The 17,298-nt window shown below is 26.4% G+C and overlaps 1 long non-coding RNA gene across 3 annotated transcripts; it reads right to left on the bottom strand.

Moving 5' to 3' along the window:
• Positions 1–3,810: 3,810 nt before the first annotated feature.
• LOC136087233 (uncharacterized) lies at positions 3,811–16,987 on the bottom strand. Of its 3 annotated transcripts, none has more exons than XR_010641654.1 (7): positions 16,903–16,987; positions 16,773–16,816; positions 5,612–5,733; positions 5,418–5,535; positions 4,682–4,803; positions 4,423–4,508; positions 3,811–4,116 (listed from the first exon to the last, which is right to left on the bottom strand). It is a non-coding gene; the product is annotated as an uncharacterized LOC136087233 (long non-coding RNA). The 3 variants fall into 3 exon arrangements; XR_010641653.1 differs by having other exon boundaries at positions 3,811–4,087; XR_010641655.1 differs by having other exon boundaries at positions 3,811–4,087; positions 4,682–4,780.
• Positions 16,988–17,298: the final 311 nt, after the last annotated feature.

The raw sequence follows: 17,298 nt of genomic DNA, 5'->3' as shown, positions 1-17,298 counted from the left end.
TACACATACATACATACATACATACATACATACATACATACATACATACATACATACATACATACATACATACATACATACATACATACATACATACATACATATATACTTACAAATATACATATATAGAGTCTTGTTTGAACCGCAAACTGTAGAAGAGTTTAAGTAGGAAATAACTTTATCTTTAGAAAGTAAGAGTGATTTGGATGTCTAACAGTATTCCTTATATATATATATATATATATATATATATATATATATATATATATATATATATATATATATATATATATATATATATATATATATATATATATATATATATATATATATATATATATATATATATATATATATATATATATATATATATATATGGCTGAGTGTTCTCTATTATATTGAATCACCTTATCGAGAATGATATCAAAATCTCAAATTAAATTGAATTTTATAGAATCAAATTTAATTTCATAAACTTATAAACAGCCTTTTTATTTAATAACAATGTTAGTATAAAATTTGTGTGTTTGAATGAAAGCATATAATTTGTTCATATAAATAAAACATATCTATTGTACCTTTTCAATTTTCTCCAAACGTCTATAGACATAAATAAAATTTTAACAATGATAACTCATATTAAAATAACTTATAGTAAATAAATTTAAATTGTAAATTAATAACTTAATTGTAATAACTATAAATATAATATAACTATATATAATAAAATATAATATAACTATATTATAACTAAATAATTACGACAAATATAACATTAACTTGAATTAGCAATTATTATAAAACTTCTGTTGTATTTTATATAAAAGATATTATAGAAATAATAAAAAATAAACTAATAACTGTTTTAAAAAACACCAATAAGCTTGAATCTTTTTATTTATCTTCTGCTGCAGTGTATATTTGAATACATTATATTATTTAAAAAGATCCCTAATAATTTATTATTTTAATTTTTTATTAGTTACAAATAATAATTTGCACTTCGATTGCAATTTTTTTTTGTTTTTTTTTTGTTTGTTTGTTTGTTTCGTTACTGTAACAGTTTAATACAAACCCTCAATCAGGACTTAGGACCCTTATTCTAAACATCAATTTAAGAGTTGGGCAATTCAAAATTAAGTGTTATAAATAAGTAGAAAAATTAAAGTACGTAAACAAAGTAATTTAAAATTAAGTACGTTAAGCAATGACGTCGTAAAAACCAACGGGCTTTTTTTTAAAACTTTTCAAAATAAGCCATGGCCTAACTGTACTAACAACAAATCAATAGTAAGTGTTCAAATGACGTCAAGATAAAAATCATACTGTTAAGACGTTGTAGGTCACACAAATGCGTATAGCTTCAAGGAGCTTTAACGCAAGGCTAATTACTATTATAGTAGGTTAATTACTAGTATACATGTTAATGCTCCTATACAAATTACAGTTAGAAAATTTATTTTTTGTATAAATTGTTTTCTAAACACTGCCAAAAAAGGTAATTAACCTTAGCAACTAAGTAAACTTGTGTTTTACATTTTTAATATCTTCTGCTATGTATTATAACACATTTAATTTGATTTTGTTTCGAATTTGCTAACTTACTTAACTCATACACAGTGAACATATTTTGGTTGTGTAAATGAGTTAATAAATTAATTTAATAATTTTAAGTATTATGTATATAAATAGTATGCTGGATTTACTATTTAAAATTTATTCGAATTAATAACAATAATAACGGACAACAAGCAAAACTACAAACTTAGAAGAAAGTGTAATTTTAAAGGAAATCAACGCGCATACATAAAACCTAAACAAGTTGTTGAAGATCCAAATGAATATAATTTTATTATAAACTTAAAATGGTTGAAAATTTATGTTTGTTTACGTGGACTTTTAATTCTGACAATTCTGACAGCAACTCACTAAACTTAGGGCACTTAGTGTTGAAAAAAAGCTAGTGTGCTGTTTATATTACTTAAAAGATACATAGTTTTTATGGATGATTGCTAATATGTTTGGTATACACAGTGGTGCAGCGAGGAATTTTGTGCCCGGGGCCAAAAACTTGACTTTGAGAGCAACTTGAGTGCCGACGAGTCTTGAACGAAAAAAATTAGGTCAATATTTAGGTTTTTTAAATTTTATGAATTTGTGCCAAACATAAGGGTTCATCATACTGCATTAAAAACAAGGCTTGTTGTGGCAAAAACCAAAATATTTTGATATTCAAAAATTATATTTTTGATATTTGTTTGAGTTATTTATTTTATAATATTGAATAGAAAAATAAACAAATGTGAAGCACAATAAGTGGCAGTGAAAGTGATTGCTACATGCAACACTCTTAGTTTAAACTTCTTCCAGTGCATGATTAAAGTTAAAAAATTAAATTCACGCAACCTATCGAACAGCAGATGTCACATTACTCTATACTAATATCCCACATCAAGAAGAAATTAAAGCAACCATCTTTTATATGAAAAAATTCCAATTCATAAGAGATCACCGTTATGCCCACCTTTAACCTATATTCATATAATTTTAGAAACCATTCTTTCATCTAGCGTTTTCCAATTTGCTAATAGGTTCTACCAACAAATTGATGGTACATTAATGGGTACAAGATTGGCACCGCCATATGCTAACTTGTTTATGGATAGATTAGATGATAAAATTCGAACCCAATTCCCAAATTGAATTTTTTTTTTATAAACGTTACATGTCATTCATTTTTTTATTGTTTTATAAATCTATGGAAGAATTACATGAGGCATATAACTTCATGAATGGGATCCATTCATGAAGTTATATGCCTCATGTAATTCATGATATCAACTATTAAATTTATTTTTAATGAACCTGGCTCTTCAATTAATTTTTTGGACATGTCACTATATAAGGACAGATATGGACGTATTCAAAGTACTTTATACAGAAAACCAACAGATACATTGAGCCTTCTACATCACGAGTCCAATCACCCATACTATCTAAAGAAAAGCATTGTATACAGCCAAGCGTTACGCTTTAATAGAATTATATCAGAACAGAAAAATCTTTCCAAAGAACTGCTAGCATTAGCGCAAAATCTTTGTGTTAAGAGGTTACGCAGTGGAAGATATTAATTTGCAATTTACTAAAGCCTTGCAATTTAGTCAAAGATGACCCCTATTTAGCGGATATATTTCCATTGAAACCCACTCCTACCTATTTCAAGATATTTTAATACATTCGGCCCATTAATAATGTATACATACGTAGTCTAGACCATATTTTATAAATTTTAGTTATTCGATGTTTGAATATATTACTAGTCTGTTTATTTTTAATTCGTTATTATCTTTGCGTTAGTCACACATCCATTTCTAATTTAATGTTTTTTTTATATATTATACTTATATATTGTATATGTATATCCCAGCAAACTCGCCATCCTTGGCTTATGCATGGCCCACCATCGGCGTCATTACTGGCCCACCATCAGCCGACAAGCATGGTCTAATCCAAGTCTTGCTCACCGTTTAAGGCATGGTTCATGCATGGCAGCCATTTTTCGAACGGCGTTTAGTGATGCTTTGCCATTCCCTTTTTTTATGCTATTTTTGGTTTATTTTGTTTGTTTTTAACATTTATTGTTATTTGTATAAATAACCAATAACTAAATAAACGCGAGATTTTAACTCAGAGACTTTTGGGAGACAAATGCAAGATTTTAACTTAAAGATTTTAAAGAAAAAACAAGTTAGGAAGAAAAAGATGATGCGGGGTGATGTTTGCCTATCTAAAAAAGTCGCATGGGTGATGTAAAATGGAATGTAAGATATTTTAAACTAAAAATATACAGTCATTTTAGCAATACGTTTTATATTACCAAATATTTTATTTCAATAAAATTGCCTTGCAATACAATACATATAAAAGTTTGAGGTTAGCGGACGGTTAAACTCTACCATCATTTCAATTTGATGCTTGCATGAACTAACGTTTGGTACTTTTCGATATCCATATTTTTCTGCCTGTCAAGCTGATAGATTTAGCAATTACAACCAAATCATCCAAAAATAGCCAAAAGTGAAGAAATCTTAAAATATAAAATTGTAACCACAATAGCTAAAAGTAAAGTAATTTTAAAATAAAAAATAAAAGTTTGTAATAAGATTAAATAAGTAATAGATTTGTCTCTTCTACATTAATTACGTAATACATATTATAAGGAATACAAAAAAAAAAAAAAAAAAAAAGAAAAAAAAAAAAGGAAAAGAAGTATAAAAAATAATAGAAAACAACAACAAAAAAACTCATTAAATGCATATATATACACTTGATGAGTTTTTTGTTGTTGTTTTTTTTTATTTTATATATCAATTTCTATATCAATGAAATTTCTTGAGATACAATATAAAAAGAATATCTTACGTTGTTTATCCAATAAATCAGAACATTGACTTCATGATAACATTAGATAATCGTGTTGTTTTCGAAAAAGTACTCTCAATGAAATACTACATATAAAAATTATAAAAACATATTCCAATTATCTTAAAACTATAAACACAATGTGATCTACACAAATGTAACTATAAATATTCTGTATTTTAATAAAAGATTTCAATACATTAAACACGTTTAACTTGCAAAGAAATAAAGCAAAAGCATAAAGGAAGATCATCATTACTATTTGATGTCTTCATGTGCTAACGCTTGATACTACTTGAACTCCGATTTTACTGCAATCTTTTTCTCCTGATGATGTGCCAGGTAATTTAAAAGTCATCTAAACAGTTTTGCATCTAATTTCTAATAATAAATAGATATCAAAGCACTAAACTTACATTAGAAAGTAGCAATATATTTATATATTATAACTTATCTATAGATTAAAAAACTGATTTACTCACAATATTGTGTTATCTTCATTTTACCTTTTTTTATTACTAGTTTTCATCATTCTTGATTATGTAATCAAAAAATGTTAAGCTAACTTTATTCAATTTAATTCTAACAATTAACTCAATCACGTCGCTTTTTATATATGTAAAAATATTTAAAAATAACTGAATAAATGATAATAATGATGATGAGAACAATTATGATTCTACATTTATTGGCATAATTAAAAGGAAATGTTTATTCTACACTTGATTTAAACCCAGTCAAGCAAAATGAAAGTCAGGTCAAACTCGTAAAATAAGTACAAAATTGTAACCAAAAATAAATGAAGTAAATAAAGGAATAAAATATAAAATAAACTGTAAAAATGAGTATAAACTATAAAATCCAATATTCTGTAATGCTTGACTAATACAATAAAAACATTGTAATAATAAAAACATTTTATTTCAAGAAAAATATATAAAATATCAAAGAAAAGTTAGAACAAATAAAAAAACCATCAAGTATTTTTAACTTACACTTTTAAGGCACATTTTGCACAACCACCATTTCTGTCAGGAGCTTGCATTAGCCATCGCTTTATGGACCTCTCGACATCTGTATTACATGCTCCTTTTTCATGTTTTTGAACTGCAACTGTTAAATTTAAAACAAGGTATATAGATGTGATCCATTTAATTACCACAAAATAATTATCTATTAATTTACTTACTGTTGATTATGCCAGGAATTTGTTTTAACTAGAAGGGAGTGCTGCTACATCAACTATCTTATAGCCTGCTACTACAAGGAAGTGCTGCACCATTGACAGAAGGTTTGGTTGGGGCAAACAGTCTATTAAATAAAAAATAAAAAGTTTATTACAATGTTCCTTATGTTTATGTTAAAAAGTCACCACTTTAGCAAGTCTCACAACAAACGAAAAAATAAAATTTTTTGTATATATATATATATATATATATATATATATATATATATATATATATATATATATATATATATATATATGAAAAAAAGAATACAAAAACAACAAAATAGAACTAGAAATGTAATTTGGTTCAACCCCCCATATAGCAAAAATGTTTCTACTAACATAGGAAAAGTGTTTTTAAAATTGGTCGATAAGCATTTTTCGCGATCTAATAAATTACATAAAATTTTTAATCGAAACACAATTAAAGTTAGCTACAGTTGCACAAAAAATATGGAAAGAATTATAAAAGGTCACAATAAGGCTTTGTTAAACAAAAAAGAAATCCTAAATGAAAAAACTACAGAAAATTGTAATTGTAAACAAAAAATCAATTGTCCAATGAGTGGAAGTTGTTTATCAAAAAATGTGGTATATAAATGTGTTGTTTCTTCTAAGAATGTACCTGATAAACAATATATTGGCATAACAGAAGGTGAATGGAAAAAACGTTTTGCCAATCATAAGCAATCTTTTAAAAATAAAAAGTATTCAAAAGACACCATGCTGTCAAAATATATATGGGAATTAAAAGAAAAAAAATATTGATGATTTTATACTGAATTGGTCTATCCTTAAAACAGCGCCTGCATATAACAATATTTCCAAAAAATGCATACTATGCCTACAAGAAAAATTTGAAATAATTACACATTCAAATCAAGAATGCTTATTAAACAAAAGATCGGAATTGATTTCTAAATGTAGGCACGAAAATAAGTTTCTCCTAAAAAACTATAAAAATAAATGAGTTCAAATAATATTTACATTAACTACCCTTTTTAAAAAAACATTTTAAAAAAATAGCATAAGTAATCATTTCTAAAGAATTCTTTTTATAATAGTGTCAGCAAATTCCACTAATGTGTGAAAATTTACAGTAGTTAAGACATTTGCAACTTCCTGTAATTTAATTTTTGGTATAAATTGAAGTTTTATTAATTTGATCATTCATTTCTGATGAATCTTTGTTGATGAAACACAGTGTCAAATGGAAAAAAATTTAGTTAAGTGATTTTCTACTAATATATATATATATTAGTATAATATATATATATATATATATATATATATATATATATATATATATATATATATATATATATATATATATATATATATATATATATATATATACACACATATACACTGTCAAAAAAGTTTTTATCCACCTGTCCTGTTCATTTTTCAACTTTTTATTGAACAAAGATATAAGCAAAATTTCAACTAAATGATATCAGGTTAACCATTCAAGAAATATTGTGAAAAAAGATTTTACAAAATAAACCATAGAAAATTAAATATCGCATTTTAAACTACACAATGCCTGTTTTTTGCGCCAAAAAAGTTTTAATCCACTTTACAAAAATCAAATAAAATTGTTATGCAAACTCAATTTGCTAGTGTTTTAATATCTTGTGTTTCCACCACGAGTTTTATTACCTCATGCAGTCTGTTTTTCATAGTATCAACTAATTTTTGAGTAATTTCTGGAGTGATTGAGCCCCACTTTTTCATAATTACTGATTGTAGTTGTTGCTGATTCCTCACATCATGGTTCCTAATTCTTCTACCCAATTCATCCCACAGATGTTCGATAGGATTTAAATCTGGAGATTGTGGGGGTGTATGAAGTTGCTTAGCTATTTTAAATATAAGCCATTCCTTGACACGTTTGGCTGTATGTTTTATATCATTATCTTGCTGAAAAATAAATGACTTAGTAAGTCCCAATTTGAGTGCACTTTCTTCCAGATTATTTTTTAGAATGTTTAAATACACATTTTGATCCATCTTTCCATCAATAAAAACCAAGTTTCCTACACCTGAAGCACTCATACACCCCCACACTAAAACACTTCCTCCGCCATGCATCACCGTTGGACACAAGTTTTATTTTTTAAATGCTTCATTTGGTTTCCTCCAAACTTTAACTCTTCCATCTGATGAAAACACATTAAATTTTGACTCATGGGTATGTGAATGTTTGTGGTTCATTAATATAAAGCTTAGCAAAGTGTAGTTGTTTGGCTTTGTTTACTTTGCTGATGTAGGACTTTTTCAATGGTACTCTACCATTGTATCCAGCTCTTCTTAAGGTTATTCTAATAGTTTCAGGATCCAATTTTATATTGTAATCATTTTGCAACATTCCAGCAAGTTTGAACGTGGTTTCTTTACTATTTCTCCTATATTTCGCTGTGATTTTCCCTCCTTCCATAGTCTAACAATAAGTGATCGAATTTCCTCTGCAACTCATTTTTAATAATTATTCTAGCAAAAATTAAAAATATAAAAGATTCATATAAAGAAAAAATTATACAAAAATCTTACTAAATCTAATTTATATTTAAAAAAGGTTATTTTAATACTGATTACATAACAAATTGAGGCTGGAGTGCAGGGTGGATGAAAACTTTTTTGGCGCAAAAAACAGGCATTGTGTAGTTTAAAATGCGATATTTAATTTTCTACTGTTTATTTTGTAAAATCTTTTTTTACAATATTTCTTGAATGGTTAACTTTATCATTTAGTTATATCATTTAGTTGAAATTTTGTTTATATCTTTGTTCAATAAAAAGTTATCGCGTCTGAAAAATGAACAGGACAGTTCAATATTTCTTGAATGGTTAACTTAATCATTTAGTTATATCATTTAGTTGAAATTTTGCTTATATCTTTGTTCAATAAAAAGTTATCGCGTCTGAAAAATGAACAGGACAGTTCAATATTTCTTGAATGGTTAACTTTATCATTTAGTTATATCATTTAGTTGAAATTTTGTTTATATCTTTGTTCAATAAAAAGTTATCGCGTCTGAAAAATGAACAGGACAGTTCAATATTTCTTGAATGGTTAACTTAATCATTTAGTTATATCATTTAGTTGAAATTTTGCTTATATCTTTGTTCAATAAAAAGTTATCGCGTCTCAAAAATGAACAGGACAGGTGGATGAAAACTTTTTTGACACAGTGTATGTATATATATATATATATATATATATATATATATATATATATATATATATATATATATATATATATATATATATATATATATATATATATATATATATATATATATATATATATATATATATATATATAGGTACGTGACAATTGCGGAACCGAATTTTGTGCTAAAATTTTGTGCCATGATTTTCGCAGTCTCTTCAAAGTTAGCGTGCTTAAGGAAGGCTTTCTGAAATAACTTTTTAGTATTCGTTATCAACATAGATTATTTTTAGAAAGAAGAATAGTTGAAGCTTATTTTCGATTTGGTTTTAATTATACTCAATTGATATATTACCGAGTTTGTTGATGTCAAAGTTTTAGTTGTACTTCTGTGGTGAAATTAATGTCCAGGATATAGTCTATATTTTATCTATTCAATTTTTTTTTTTAAGTTATTCATTTATCTATGCACCTGCCAAATTTCGTTGTAAAATATTATGTAGCAGTTACCCTATTTCTAGCTGCACTTTTGTTACCTAATTTACATTTTCCCTGATGTTAGCGCGGGAGACAGAGGGGTCCATTGATTATTTGTATATATATATATTTTATATATAACATTCATATTACTAATATTATTAGCAATATTTAACTTATTTCATAAATTGATATTATAAACCTAGATACTTTATAGTGAAAATGTGATTTAAAAATTTGTAAATTTAAACAAAATTGTTTTATTTAAAAGGATTTTTTGTAAATAATAAAATAAGACTTAAATTTTATATTTCATTTAGAAACAAAATGGAGAAAGAAAATAAAGGTTTCACATAGTATTTCATATCATATTCATTATATAATTTAGATATGAATCAAATTAGTTATGAATCATATCTGATTTGAAGTTTGAACATTGTCTTTATTTAACGAGGAATGCCTTTAGATTATAATTTATAACTAATAAATAAGTTATTTTTATATAAGTTTATTAAACTATTTTTAAATTATTATTTGGCCACTATCTAAATCTTTATGTATAACTTAAATATTTTTTTCGCTGTTTTAGATGCTCTAAGTTGTGAAATGGCGTCAGCCAACAACATCAGTTAGTTACTTTCTCTTTTCAATAGCTCAGTAGTTATTTTTATTATATATATATATATATATATATATATATATATATATATATATATGTATATATATATATACATATATATATATATATATATATATATATATATATATATATATATATATATATATATATATATATATATATATATGTACAAATGACTTACTATATGCAAATTTTTATATTACTTTGTAAAAATAAAGTTAATTTAATTTGTTTAGATGAACTTGCTTTAGAGAGGATCAGTCAGTTATATCCCTAACGATTTGATTTAAAATTGTTATTTAGGTGAGTACAGCCAGCAGATACATAAGTTTCATAGATTTCTATATTTTTCAACATATAACTAATTGATACATCATTACAAATATAAACTTCAAGTAAATGTTTTAATTTAAAATTGGTATTTAGGTGAATATGGCAAACAAATATGTAAGTTTTGTAGGTTTCAATATTTTAAAGTGTATACTTTGTTAATACATCATTATATAGATATTATAACTCGAAACAAGTGTATTCTAAAGTTGTAAAATATTCCATCCACATTCCAACAATTTTGATTTATTTTCTTTATCTTTAGCAAACCTTACTTCTATAATTGGTGAGAGAATTTTTATATATATAAAATTGTTAAATATATATATATATATATATATATATATATATATATATATATATATATATATATATATATATATATATATATATATTAATGGAAGGAGACTTGTATTATGCCATTTAATTCATATTTAATGTCACTGTCGTCTATTCCTGCTGGTAAGGTTTATATATTATTACTTTTCAATATGATTATAATTGCTAAATAATCTCGAGGTTATGTTGTGTATTGTTTTTTTATTTTTTAGTATCATCATCGTCCATTACTGTTGGCAAGTTTTATATATTAATATTTTTCAGTATAGTTTTAATTATAAAATAATTGTAAGGTTGTTTTGTGTATTGTCTTTTTATTTTTTAGTATCATCTTCATCCGTTACTATTGGTAAGGTTTATATTTATATATATATATATATATATATATATATATATATATATATATATATATATATATTTACAATCATAATTTAAATAAATCTGGCATTTAAACTGGTGATCAAACAAAAAAAATTTCAACCACTTTGAAATCATTGAAAAAAATCTCCACCACCTAGAAATCATTGAAAAAAATATCAAGGATCTTGTTGATCTTGTGAAACCACTATCGTTAAATTCGTATGTAGTAACGGGTGATGCGTAAGTTGTTGGACAAAATAAAAACGTAAATATTTTATTTATAAATGAAAAAAAAACAACTATTATTATACTTATTATAAATAAAGCTGTAAAATCTAAAATCTCACTCCATAGCACATCATTCCACACCAGCACGGGGCAGTAGCTCTTTTGACTAAGAGCGATGGCTTGTGGCCTACGGTGACTAATGTGTGCATTCGATCAATTGAAATCCATTCTGTAGGTCTTACGTCTGGCTCTGATGTGCTAGCCCATAAGCGCAAGGAGTGAGTGTGTTTAGCTTTCTATTCACCCGATTTGAAAGTGAATGAAAACATAACGAGACCAGACAAGACGACCAAACGATACATACTAATGCACTACACCATCACACCTGTAGACATCAACAGTCTCTAAAATCATTTTATCAAATATTTGTTCTTTATTATATACTTTTGTTCGTAATCTTTTTTTGACCTTATCCTTGTAAATTCATTCAGATTTGTGTTATTACGTGTGAATGAGACCGCATATTTGTGAGAAGCAAAAGAGCGCGAAAAAAAAAAAAAAAAAAAAAAAATTCACAAAATTACGTATTAGCGTATTTTTAAAACAAATGTATTCTTGGTTTGTATGTACTGAACTATACCACTAGATAAGTTTAGACATATCAACATCTCATAAGGTTTTTTGTTTCTTTTTTGTTTCTATCTAGTTTTCTTGATCTGACGTCGCTAAGTTAGTTTGTTGTGGTTTGCACTATACAGTGTTCACTAACGTTCGTTAGGTCGTTTTGTCAACAATATTGTTTTTAAACGTTACGTTTTTCAGTGGTTATAAGCTATTAGTATAAAATCGCATTTATTGTCTCATCTGTTTATTTTTTTCACTATTCTCTGCCTACTGATTATATGTCTGTATTTTTTTATCTCTGGCCAATCATTTTTTAATTTATCTGAGTCTGTTTTGTGTGATAGCTTTTGTCTCTACTTATCAGGCAAGATTTATATTTCTCATACTATTGGAGTCACCAGATTTTCTACCATATTTTCAACTAACTACTTTTATACTAACGACAAACATTCTGAGTTTCGATGATTATGAGTGATATTTACGAATTATATTTATAAGACACATTTCAGCCATAAAAGAAACGGTAAGTTACTCATAATTATTAATTTCTATTTTCTATTTGCTTTGTGTTATTTCTATACATTAAATTGTTTATTTTTATACATACGCATACATGCATGTGTACACGTTTGTCATTTCTAACGTAAGTGTACATGATATTTATATGTATCAACATATTTGCTTATATTTACACCACGCGCATCCCTTACCACCCTCATGAGATCTCTAAGAATGTTGTAGCTGTATTAAAAACTGGGATAGGGATTGGGATTTTTGGCTTTTGTAGTGTAGTCCTGTTATATTGCAATATTGACTAGCATGACGTAGAGTGCAGGCGGTGAGATCTGTTGCAAGGACACGCCCCTGACGAGTGGCGTTAGTGCAGGTCTCGGGCTCTCCGAAACGTCATTGGTGATCGCAGTGCATTCCTGAGGAGGGGGATCACCATTATGCACTACTTAATTCTGATTGGTTACCATGGCACCAACATTTTTTTACCTCTTACACCCACGTATTATAGCGCTTTGTGAGCTTTATATTATGAATTTGTTACATTAATGACATTTATATACTTTTATCTCACACAGGTGATTATCAGTTTTCAGTTGGTTATCTAGAGTTTAGACCATATATAGTAGCACATTTACTAGCCTATTTTTTCTTTTTATATTGCTCGTACTTATATTTTTTATCATTTTACTTTATATTTTGTTATCTACTTATTTTATTGTTTTTGTATGGTGCGATAATTTTAGCCATGGTTGCCTTTAATGAACCAGCGGATCGATATTGACTTGTTTACTCATAGACCATTGTTTTATCATTTGTTTAGTATGACTAGAGCGTGAGTTATTGTTCACCTAATCCCTGAGTCCTAAAATTTTCTTCCTCCTACAAAATAGTCTTTACATTCATTTATGATTCTCACCCAATGACATCATCTACAATCTACTTCTATTTTCACATCTCCCAGATCTACGTGACTGGACGGCTCCGTTGGTCACTTTTTGCGACCATTGTGTCGCATAAACAAACAAATTTATTCTTTGTGGCTGGTGAGCCCCGACTTCTTCCAATGTACACTACAACGACAAAACGGACATTAGGCTATCCCGCTGGATGTGGTTACGGCGCTCAATAACCTAATGGCTACGCTAACACTCACGCACACGTTCATTCGGAAGCTCCACAATGCACGTCGGATCAGCGCTCACTGACTATGTGCTCGGATCTAAAATCTCACTCCATAGCACATCATTCCACACCAGCATGGGGCAGTAGCTCTTTTGACTAAGAGCGATGGCTTGTGGCCTACGGTGACTAATGTGTGCATTCGATCAATTGAAATCCATTCTGTAGGTCTTACGTCTGGCTCTGATGTGCTAGCCCATAAGCGCAAGGAGTGAGTGTGTTTAGCTTTCTATTCACCCGATTTGAAAGTGAACGAAAACATAACGAGACCATACAAGACGACCAAACGGTACATACTAATGCACTACACCATCACACCTGTAGACATCAACAGTCTCTAAATCAGTATATCAAATATTTGTTCTTTGTTGCATATGTTCAACACTCAGAGTGACTAGAGCGTTAGTTGTTCCTCCCCATACCCCCTTATCATATATTCTTCGTTTTTCTACTTCACAAAAGTATATATATATATATATATATATATATATATATATATATATATATATATATATATATATATATATATATATATATATATATATATATATATATATATATATATATGTATATATATATATACATATATATATATATATATATATATATATATATATATATATATATATATATATATATATATATATATATATATATATATATATATATATATATATATATATATATTAATGGAAGGAGACTTGTATTATGCCATTTAATTCATATTTAATGTCACTGTCGTCTATTCCTGCTGGTAAGGTTTATATATTATTACTTTTCAATATGATTATAATTGCTAAATAATCTCGAGGTTATGTTGTGTATTGTTTTTTTATTTTTTAGTATCATCATCGTCCATTACTGTTGGCAAGTTTTATATATTAATATTTTTCAGTATAGTTTTAATTATAAAATAATTGTAAGGTTGTTTTGTGTATTGTCTTTTTATTTTTTAGTATCATCTTCATCCGTTACTATTGGTAAGGTTTATATATATATATATATATATATATATATATATATATATATATATATATATATATATGTATGTATATATATATATATATATATATATATATATATATATATATATATATATATATATATATATATATATATATATATATATATATATATATGTATCTATATATATTGTTAATTACAAATAATTTTAAGTATGGTTTCAATTATAAAATAATTGCACAGTTATGTTGTGTATTGCATTTTATATTTTTTAGTATCAACTTCATCGGTTATAATGGGTAAGGTTTTTATATTTTTATTTTCATACATGATTTTAATTTACTATATCATTTAAATGTTGTGACTTGCATAAATAATACAGCAAGTGTTGTGACTTGCATAAATTATATAGCAAGTGTTGTGACTTGCCTAAATAATACAGCAAGTGTTGTGACTTGCATAAATTATATAGCAAGTGTTGTGACTTGCCTAAATAATACAGCAAGTGTTGTGACTTGCCTAAATAATACAGCTAGTGTTGTGACTTTCCTAAATAATACAGAAAGTGTTGTGACATGTTAAATTTTTTGATAGACGGCTCTGGCTTACCTTCACGTGGTGTCTATCGTTAAAAATGATTAAAACATAGTTTCGTTTTTGGAATTAATTGTTTTAATCATTCACTAAAAGCCAAGACAAAAATATATTGTATTATCTTTAAAATAGTTATTTATTATTATTATTATTATTTTTTAATATTTTATTTATTATTTATTTTGAAACAGGAAATTTGTTTTTTAACCAAACAAAATGGCAGCTCGTTAACTATACTGTATGGTCCTTACTTCTGTTAATGTAATAATCACATGAAAGACTTTATTATGGGTTTTTACTATACTTGGTTAGAAAGATGACATGTTTTTTTACAGCCACTTGACTTATAGCCCCACATTAGTAGTTGTATAATTTTTTTTTAATATATATTCAATTAAATAATAATTTTTGATAAGAAGTAGAAGGGGCATTAGAATGCCCCTTTCTTATGACATATTTGGATACGCCCTCCCTTATACTCCACTCTCTTATGACCATGGATGCACCACTAATGTATCTTTTAATCTAGTGGAATATGTTTTTTACTTCTTTGTTGTTGTACTTTAAATATTCAATTAGATATTTCAAGAATTGAAACATTTTTTGATATTATAGTACTAAAACATCATCAACATATCTACTGTGAGTTTTACATTCACCTCCCATATTTGGTGGTTGTCTAGTATGAATTTATTTTTTAATTTTTTTCCAATTTTTTTCCAATTTTTTAATTTATTTTTAAAATTTATTGTTCAAATTTTAAAAATAATAAATTTTTTTTTTAGGTTGGGTGGAGAGGTGGGGAGGGGGGTATAGGCAGGTGGTGGGCATACGCCCCTTCATAATAGAAACACCACTTTTATACGTAAGATTGTATAACATAATTTTATATTGTGTACTAATTTTACTCATTTTAGTAAAGATATAAATATTTATAAAATCAAGTCGTTTTTGATCCTAGGGTGTGATACACCAATCGCCACCACACCCACCTCTATTGCTACAATTAACCTCTCGTATATTTTGGTGGTTTACTATAAATTTAAAACAACTTTTTTGTGTATTTATATTGTTTATGCTTTTAAAAAAAAAAAAATCATTGAAAAAAGTGTTCAGTTTTATACGGGCGAGGTGGTGGTTTGGTGCCCCCTCTGTCCATCCGATACATCCGGTGGTTAGAGTTTAACATAAAGTTGTAACCCACTCTTACACCTATCTTTTGACACCAAGATGACTAATGACAATTTAAGTAAAGAAAAACATTATTTTGACCACAGTTTCTTCAACGAATCCATATATAGAAAAATCGCTACTTAAACCGTCATAACTTTTGAACTAATTTTTCGATTTTGATAATTTTTTCACCTTTAAAATACTGTAATAATCCTCTTTCTAATGATATATAACATTATAGTATTCAAACAATTTGAAATTTTTTACTCACGTACCTAATATATTTATATATATATATATATATATATATATATATATATATATATATATATATATATATATATATATATATATTATATATATTATATATATATATATATATATATTATATATATTATATATATATATATATATTATATATATTATATATATATATATATATATATATATATCATATTATTTACTTTATATAAAATAAATAAAATAAAGTATAAATGATTTGGTACCTCAAAAAACATTTACTTACTTTTAAAATAAAATCAAATATACATGCCACTACAATTCGTTATGCTATAAAAGATTTCTTATCATTCATTAATGAATTCCAATAAAATTATAACAAATAGAAATCAATAAAAAGTAATAAGGAAACTGACATTTGTTAAAAAGTTGAAGAATTTTATCTTTGTTTGTTTTTTTAATTCTTTACTAACTCTTTAAGATTTTATTCTAAAATACTTTATAAAAATAACGCATGCGCAAACTTAATTTTTTTTCAATTGCAAATTTAAAACAAGATCGGTTTCGCGGGTTGATTATATATGAAAGGAGACTCTAAATTAAAAAAAAATATCATAAAATGTTATATATATAGTTTAACAGCGTAGGTACTTTTAGGGAGGCGGAGGGTACTCAAAAAAGCGAATTGCAAAATGTGGGGGAGGGGGGGGGACGTAAAAAAAGCGTACGTATTTTATGGACCTAAAGCTTGGTTTCCAATAGTTGTAGAAATGTTGTACAACAATAATGCTTTATAATGGAAACATTTTCTT

Source organism: Hydra vulgaris, chromosome 11, assembly GCF_038396675.1.
Source record: "Hydra vulgaris chromosome 11, alternate assembly HydraT2T_AEP".
NCBI lineage: Eukaryota > Metazoa > Cnidaria > Hydrozoa > Anthoathecata > Hydridae > Hydra > Hydra vulgaris.
Note: the sequence above shows the minus strand (reverse complement) of the source record. Positions and strands in the feature narration are given on the sequence as shown.